At 47.5% G+C, this 5,892-nt stretch overlaps 1 pseudogene; it reads left to right on the forward strand.

Annotated features, from left to right (window-relative positions):
* The first annotated feature begins 445 nt into the window (after positions 1-445).
* LOC128123602 (uncharacterized) lies at positions 446-612 on the forward strand (annotated as a pseudogene).
* The last annotated feature ends 5,280 nt before the right edge of the window (positions 613-5,892 follow it).

Below are 5,892 nucleotides of genomic sequence, written 5' to 3' on the forward strand. Positions count from 1 at the left end.
TAATGACCGAGTCCAGAATTCATTCGCTTATTTACTCAAGATGTTTCTTGAGAGCTGAGCACGTGCTCAGCTCCTGAGCTCGCTGGGGACACAGCTGTAGACCTGTTCTTAAGGTAACTATAGCTGGGGAGAAGAAAGAGCTACAGAAAAAGAAAGAGCCAGCTGGATCTCCGTGAGTTCGAGGCTAGCCTGATCTACAGAGTGAGTTTCAGGACAGCCAGGGCTACCCAGAGAAACCCTGTCATAGGAAAAGAAAAAAGAAAAAAAAGCACTTGTTGCTCTTGCAGAGGTAGTTCACAGCCATCTATAATTCTGTTCCAGGGGATCCAATATCCTCTTCTTACCTCCATGGACACCAGGTCACACACTTGGTGCCCATACATATAGTCACGCAAAATACTCATACACATAAAATAAAATTAATCTAATTTTTTTAAGGAAAGTAATCAATTCTCAGCCTTTTGGCTAAGACCAAGAATAGTATCTGTTCTTATCAGTTTAATATCAGATATGTCCTTTACCTGAACACATTTTTATTGTTTTGTTTTTATTTTTTGAGACAGGGTTTCTCTGGGTAACAGCTCTGGCTGACCAGGCTGGCCTCAAACTCATAGAGATCCACCTGCCTCTGCCTCTGCCTCTGGAGTGTTGAGATTAAAGGCATGTGCCACCACCATCCAGTTCTGAGGACAACATATTAAGTGGATTTTTGGAAGTAGGAGTTGGACAGGAGCTTGCTCCGTCCACTCTGTGTGTATACTGCGTACATCCGGTATTGCAGTACCTCCAGGAACAGTGAACCTCTCAGGGAACTTTGGAAAAAGAAGAAGAAGAAAATGAAAAGAACGTGGGAGTAGAAAATATTATGACAGAGAAGAGGGCAGGGCGGAGCTGTGGGTGCATCATGAGGCCTGGGGAGGGTTTTGGTCCCTGATTTCCAGCATCCTGACCATTAGTACTGAACAGACCAAACTCGGTAAACAGACCGGCTGGCTCCCCTTTCAGCAGGATGGCCACCTCGAGTCCCTCCTGTAAATTCCAGAGCTACAAACTGTTTGCCTCAAAATTGCTCGGAGTCTAGAAGAGTCTGTGGGTCACCCATGACTCTTCACATGTGGCAGATTTGGCAAATGTGAAGGTAAAGAGGAAGATTAGCATGGAGCTGCTGTCTCTCCTCTCCTCTCCCCCCCTCCCCTCTATCTTTCCCTCCCTCCCCTCCCATGCTCTTCCCTCCCTTCCCCTCTCAATACTTTAGACAAGGTCTCACTCTGTAGCCTAGGCAGCCCTCCGAGTTGAGGTCCTCCTCAGCAGAGGACTTCAGATGAGCACCACCAGGCCTTCCTGGACCTGAACTTTTTCTTCTGACTCCGTGATGCTGATCTCTTTCCTTATTTGGGAATGGGTAAACCCTTGTGATCCAGGGATGGGGGCTAACACCTGTAATCCCAGAGTTCAAGAGACTGAGGCAGGAGAATTACCTAAAACCAGGAGCTTGAGACCAGCTTGTCTCATGTAGTGAGGCCTGTCTCAAAGAAAACAAATCTTGACTCATTTGAGGGTGTGATATTTGCTTAGTGTTAGTGTGTGATGGGCATGCACAAGATCCTGGGTTCACTCTCTCCACTGAAACAATCAAACAAACAAACAAACAAAAATACAGTTTTTTTCATCTTCATAAGACCCTGTAAGATAGGTCCTATGGCCGTCCCCATTTCACAGGTGAGGATACTAAGAGAGGTGAGCTTGCCTGGGCATATGTCTGCCCTCCCCCCTCCATCCCTCACCCTCCCCTTTCTTTCTTTCTGAAACAGGATATTCTATATCTAGCCTAGACTGGTCTGGAACTTGCAGGGATCCTCCTGCCTCAGCCTCCCCAGTGCTGAGATTGTAGGTGTGGCGCCCCCTGCCTGGCTTTTGAGGCACAGCTTTGAGCAGCAGCCTGGTTCCTAAGCCTATCTCTGAGCCACTGGGCCCTCTGACTGCTCAATGGCATGTCTGACAAGGTACTTAAAAGAAGCACATAAACTACCACGGCTCACATCGTTCCTGACCTGTAAAGTAGCATCGATTTCTCAGGGTCAAGTGAGTAATTTTGGGACTTTGAGGTTGTTGGGTGATTCTGACAATAAAATAACCAATGTCGCCGTGAGTCTCTAGTTCAGGGCAGGCACACACATTATACCATGACTGAGAAGCTGGGGTGTATTCTTTTCCATGTATGCACCACGTCAGGATCTTCCCCCTTCTCTCTGCACTACACTCCCTTGAGACAGTCTCTCTCTCTCTCTCTCTCTCTCTCTCTCTGAACTGGAAGCTCACTATTTCACTCAAACCAGCTGTCCAGTGAACTCTAGATTCCACCTGTCTCCGGCTCCCAGTGCTGGGGTTACAGGCATGCACAGCCACACACAGCTTTTTTCCCCGGGTGTAAGGGATTCGAACTCAGGTCCTCACGTTTGGGCAGCAAATGCTCTCACCCTCTGGGGCATCTTCCTAGACCCCAGCGATTAACCTTTGTGGGGTTCTAAAGGTAGGCCCTTGGTTCCCTACACTTCATCCTCAGCTTGTTTTTCTTCCTTGTGTCCGTAACCCTGGTTAATAGACAGAACTAAATGTGCATAACTTTCCATTTTTTTGATGCCTTTGCTGTGGAGGTCTGGAAGGTTTCTACTCAGCTCAGAAAGTCTGAAAAACCATCACCGTGGCAACGCTTAGGCCCTTGGTTCCCGTGCTTCATCATTGCCCCATGTTGTGATCTAAGTGAGTGAGCTCATCCTGCGGTCCTTACAGCCCTAGCTCCGGATCCTTCAGCAATGTCAGTCCCAACAGCCCATCCTTTGTGATAGAACAGCAGAGGGTGCTGTGAGCCTGTGCATGCCAAAGCCTGTGCATGCCAAAGCCTGTGCATGCCAAAGCCTGTGCATGTCAAAGCCTGTGCATGCCAAAGCCTCTGGCTGAAGCACAGAAGGGCTGGGACGTAGCTCAGTTGGTAGAAGGCTTGACTGATGAAGCCAGTCTGGACCCTGTCTCCAAGTTAATTAATGAATTAACTAATTAAATAAAAGAAATAATAAGGACTGAAGAACCCTTGTCCAGTGAGGTAGGCATGGTTTCCTGGTTCCTAGGATGTGGAACATAGAGTTCCAAAACACAAGCAGGGAAATAAGGAATAACTTGTAGGCTTCTGGAAATGATTTTCCCTCCACCCCTCCCTCCCCTCTTTCCCTCCTCTCTTTCTGTGAGTGTGTGTGTGTACATATGTGAACATATGCCTGTGTGTGCTGGTACACGTGTGTGCACTGGTCCTCATGTTTGTGTGGAGAAAGCTTTATGGACTGGACCATCTCCCCAGGCTTTCTGCCTCTTTCTTCCAGTGGGAGTCTTGCCGTACTGCCCAGCCTGGCCTTGAATTCCTGGACTCCGCTGTCCTCCTGCCCAGATGACCCAAATAGCCAGGGCTCCAGATGTGTGTTGCTTAGCTTGACATCATTTTTATCTATCTGTCTATCTATCTGTCTGTCTGTCTATCTATCTATCTATCTATCTATCTATCTATCTATCTATCTATCTATTGAGACAGAGTTTCTCTGTGTAACAGCCCTGGCTGTCCTGGAACTCACTTTGTAGACCAGGCTAGCCTCGAACTCACTGAGATCCACCTGCCTCTGCCTCCCAATTGCTGGGATTAAAGGCGTGCGCCACCACCGCCCGGCTCACCATTTCTGTTTTTAAGGAGTTTCAGACTTTCTCCAACCTTTATTTTTTGTTGCCCTGGCTTCAATAACACTGAGCTTAGGTGGTGCCAGGGAGCCACTGATTCATGGATATTTATGCCTCTTACTCCATCACATAGCAAGCTCAGAGCCTCCAAATAGTACTGGGTCCTGAAGTAACTCAGCAAGCATCGCACATCTCGGCTTCCAAGGCACCTTTGGATTCTTTTGTGTTCGTTTAATAAATAGGCATTGCAGGTACTTGTGTGTGTGTGTGCGTGTGTGTGTGTGTGTGTGTGTGTGTGTGTGTGTGTGTGTGTGTGTTTCGAGATAGGGTTTCTCTGTGTAACCCTGGCTATCCTGGAACTAGCTCTGTAGACCAGGCTGGCCTGGTGGAACTCACAGAGATTCCCCTGCCTCTGCCTCCCGAGTGCTGGGATTAAAGGCGTGCGCTGAGATGGCTGACTGCTTCTCCTTTTCCTTCTCCTTTGGGTTTGCTTTTATTCTATATGTATGGCGTCTCAGTTAGGGTTCTATTGCTGAGAAGAGACACCATGACCACGGCGAGTCTTATAAAGCAAACATTTAATTGAGGATCGCTCGCTTACAGTTTCAGAGGTTCAGTCCATTGTGATCAGGAAGGGGAGCATGGCAGCATGCAGGCTGACGTGGTGCTGATATCTTGCAGGCAGCAGGAAGTCAACTGACTCACTGGGCGGCATCCAGAGCATAAGAAACCTCAAAGCTAATATAGAATATACAAACACAGAGACAGAAAGATTAGACGTTATCTCAATATGGAGAAGAAAGGAATATAGAGCAATGATTTCCTAAGTACAGGATCTCTGTTTTGTGAGATGGAAAAACCCCACAAACCGACAGTAGTATCAGGACATAATATCATGAATGTAATAAATCAATACAACTAATGTAATTAATGAATATCATAAATACAGTTATTGAATGAATACTGTGAATGTAATCAATGAATACCACAAATGGAACTAATATCATGAGTGTAATTAATGAAAAAAAAGAAACCTCAAAGCCTGCCCCCACAATGACACACTTCCTCTAATAAGGCCATACCCACTCCAACAAAGTCACACCTCCTAATAGTGCCACTCCCTATGAGATTATGGGGGGCCAAATACATTCAAACTACCACATATGGATACTGTCTTAGCTACAGTTTCTATAGCTGTGAAGAGACACCATGACCACAGCAACTTTTATAAAGAAAAACATTTAATTGGGAGCTTGTTTACAGTTTCAGAGACTTAGCCTATTATGATAGCAAGGAGCATGGCGACAGGTATGGCTCTAGAGCAGTAACTGAGAGCTACATCCTGATCTGCAGACAGAGAGAAAGAGAGAGAGAGACTGGGCCTGGTATGGAATTTTGAAACCTCAAAGCCCACACCTCCTGTCTTAGGGTTTCTATGGCTGAGAAGAGACACTATGACCAGGGCAACTCTTATACAGGAAAGCATTTAGTTGGGGCTGGCTTATAGTTCAGAAGTTTAGTCCATTATCATCATGGCGGGAAGCATGGCGGCATGCAGGCAGACATGGTGCTGGAGAAGGAGCTGAGAGTGCTACTTCTTGATCTGCAGGCAGCAGCAAGAAACAGAGCTACTAGGCCTTGTTTGAACTGCAACCTCAAAGCCCATCCCCAAGTGACACGCCTCCTCCAATAAAGCCACACCTACCTCAACAAGGAGACACCTCCTAATACTGCCACTCCCTCTGGACCTAGAGGGGCCATCCCCCGACCCCCAGAGTTTCACTGTGTAGCTCTGGCTGTCCTGGAACTCACTTTATAGACTAGGCTGGCCCTGAACTCACAGAGATCTGCTTGCCTCTGCGCCCCCACCCCAGTGCTGGGATTAAAGGCGTGCGCCACCAATGCCCGGTGGGCATTTTTATTCAAGCCACCACAGATGCTTTGCCTGCCTGCGTGCCTGTGTGCCACGTGTATGCAGCATCTGTGGTGGCCAGAGGGGGACAGATCCTCTGGAGTTAAGGATGTTTGTGAGCTTCAGTGTCAGCGCTGGGAGCCAAACCTGGGTCTCTGCAAGAGCACCGAGTGTCCTTAACTGCTGAGGCGTCTCTCTGGCTCCCTTCTTTTCTTTTTTGCCTTTAGTTCCACAGCTCCCTTAGCTGGGAAGGCAAAGCC

The sequence above is a fragment of the Peromyscus californicus genome, unplaced genomic scaffold (assembly GCF_007827085.1).
Source record: "Peromyscus californicus insignis strain IS unplaced genomic scaffold, ASM782708v3 Scaffold_3__1_contigs__length_106647218, whole genome shotgun sequence".
Lineage (NCBI taxonomy): Eukaryota > Metazoa > Chordata > Mammalia > Rodentia > Cricetidae > Peromyscus > Peromyscus californicus.